The sequence below is a fragment of the Brassica napus genome, chromosome C1, assembly GCF_020379485.1.
Source record: "Brassica napus cultivar Da-Ae chromosome C1, Da-Ae, whole genome shotgun sequence".
NCBI classification, from domain to species: Eukaryota; Viridiplantae; Streptophyta; class Magnoliopsida; order Brassicales; family Brassicaceae; genus Brassica; species Brassica napus.
Window position 1 is genome coordinate 39810710 of NC_063444.1, and position 3044 is coordinate 39813753.

At 31.2% G+C, this 3044-nt stretch overlaps 1 long non-coding RNA gene across 1 annotated transcript; it reads right to left on the reverse strand.

Annotated features, from left to right (window-relative positions):
* Positions 1-383: 383 nt before the first annotated feature.
* LOC125580242 lies at positions 384-2290 on the reverse strand. Its single transcript, XR_007318005.1, has 3 exons — positions 1152-2290; positions 897-1005; positions 384-771 (listed from the first exon to the last, which is right to left on the reverse strand). It is a non-coding gene; the product is annotated as an uncharacterized LOC125580242 (long non-coding RNA).
* Between the last annotated feature and the right edge of the window lie 754 nt (positions 2291-3044).

Consider the following 3044-nt stretch of genomic DNA (forward strand, 5'->3'; position numbering starts at 1 on the left):
TAAATAACTATTAAAAATATAACAGATACTGAAATGACTTTTTAAGATATAATTTACCTTCGAAATTGCATCGATCTATTAAGGTAGTGGATTGTCTTTTTTTTTTGCTAAAATTTGGAAAGTAATGGATTGCCATTAGTCGACAAAAAAAGGATTGCCATTATAATATTTTCTTGTTTATTTGATGTAGAGCACGATTATAGCATTTGTTAAAATCTAATACAACTATATGATGGATTCATAAACATGTAATGGTTATCGGTTGCAAATCATTGTCAAACTCACAACATACCCACTACATCGATAGCTTGATAAAATATAACAAAGTAACCGTATTAAAAATAAAAATAAAAATAAAATGGGCTAAGAAATGTTTGTATGAATTGAACGTTATCTGTTTTATTATATTAGATCAGAAAAGAGCATACACTAATCACATCTCAGAGACACATACCCACAAAAGTTTTGTATTACATGATGCATAAACATACACAAACAAAAGCCCTCTGAAAATTCTATGTCCCCATGTCACCCTCGTAACATTTTTCCTTTCTTTCAACGTTTTGACCTCTATTTCTAAACTTATATTATTTTCTTTTGTTTTCCCAAGATTACTCTCAGTTCTTACCTCTCATCAGTGATTACTCTCAGTTCTTACCTCTCATCAGTTTTGGTATTATTCTCCACCTCATATGCTGTTGTTAGACCTTCATGTCTCTTCATCTCATCTTGCAGCTGCACTCAGACTTGTTCAACTCTTGGAATCTTCTGCTGCTAGGTTCAACCAAAGAAACTCTTATGACATACCAAAAACGTAACATTAGAATGATCTAAATACACGTGGTGAAGAAGAAACATAGAAGTTAAGACGAAAGCATATAACACTTTTTCACTACCTTTCATGTTTTTGTGTACGCAGGGAACACGATCAATCCAAGCAAATACATTAGAAGCCAGAAACTAAAGTACTTTTGAATATCTCCCTACTACAGCTTTTCCAACATCCTGTGAAAATAACATCAATAAAATTTAATAAATCCTTTATTTATATTGCTTTGAGCAAAGGAAAAAAAAACATCAATAAAATTAGAGACTCTGGTTACTACTTGCTACAATCAAATCAATGGGTTTTTTTTGTTCAGTTTGTTTACCTTATTTTATTGAATGTTGCATTTCTAATGATGCATTTCTCATTCCATGTTTCTCATTGATACCTCTCCCTCTCTCTCACAAAGACGCCACAGGTTCAAAGCTCTCTACGTTAATCAATTTTCTTCAGATCCAACATCATAATCTCATCTCCCACACCTAAAACCCTCCTTTCCCTTCTCCTTGGAAAACCACCAGATCACTCGACCATCTCTGCAAATCGAAGACAAACCCATAAAGTCACTTCATTCGCGAGTAGACTTAGGAGCTATCCTCTTCTCATCGGTTTCTTCGTCGCCAAAAGCGTTAGATTTGGACGATACCGTTATTGCTAATCAACCCGTCGTTAACGAATCTCAAGAAGTGAACCCTCGATGTCTTTATCTCCGTTCAGTTAAAACCAGGTGATAAGAAATATGGTCAAAGACATCGAGAATCTGAGCAACCGCACTAGACCGTCGGAATGAAGATCATGTAAACTGCCATCAACTCCCCACCGCGTTTAACAATATGGCTTCTCAGCATCTGAGCAACCGCATCATCTCGACGGTGAAAGAACACCGACATTCCTTCAAATCAGCAAGTAGAACAGACTGCTTAGCCATTATACTGAGAAACAAATATCCAACACTATTGGAACTGTGAAAATGATTTTCATGGGTGAGGCCTTACCTTTCTATAGATGGTAAGAGGGCAAATAGACATTGAATGCGAGATTCGTAACTGATATTGAATCAATGAACTTGTAACATCTGTGAGAGGAAGAATCAAATACGAACCGACGCTAACAGATACAGATGCATCGACCATCAACGAAGACTCGTCTCTCTGAGGATATCATGAACTCTATAGGTGCTACATCTTAAGTCGATTTGCAGAATGATGAACCCCCTAACGGCGGATACAGCTTAGAAAGACGTCTAATGTGCTTCGGTTTTATTAATTTTGCAGGCCCATGTGAACCTGAGTTATGAAACACAAACAAATCCAATTATATTTTTCAAACCAAATCTATACTAATAAAATGAACCTTTTGAGGCTCCATAGAGCGTCCACATCAGCGAAAAAAACTTCTCCCGAAAGATGACACGTGACATAAAATATAGTTTTACATTTTAATATTACTAATTTTCGAAAATTATAAATAATATGTAAACATGCAGCATAAAAAATGGAAAAACTACATTAAACATATGTAAAATTACCATTTTTCACTTAAAAAAAAAGACGGCTTATCTCCATAATGTAACATTACCGTTTTATAAAAAAAAACAAAATATTATATATAATTTCGAAAATAATATATATACGTAAACATACAACATAAAAAATGAAAATACTACATTAAACATATGTAAGATTACCATTTTACATTTTTATTTTTAAAAATAATATGTAAACACACAACAAAAAAAAATGAAAAAACAACATTAAACATATGTAAGATTACTGTTTTTCACTAGAAAAAGAGGACTTATCTCCATAATGTAACATTACTATTTTGTAAAAAAAAACATTATATATAATTTCGAAAATAATAAATAATATGTAAACATACAACATAAAAAATAGAAATACTACATTAAACATATGTAAGATTACCATTTTACATTTAAAAATAACAATAATATGTAAACATACAACATAAAAAAATGGTAAAACTAAATTAAACATATGTAAAATTACCATTTTTCACTTAAAAAAAGGACGGTTTATCTCCATAATGTAACATTACCGTTTTATATAAAAAAATATTATATATAATTTCGAAAATAATATATATACGTAAACATACAACATAAAAAATGAAAATACTACATTAAACATATGTAAGATTACCATTTTACATTTTTATTTTTAAAAATGTAAATCTATCTTAAAATATAAAATTATTA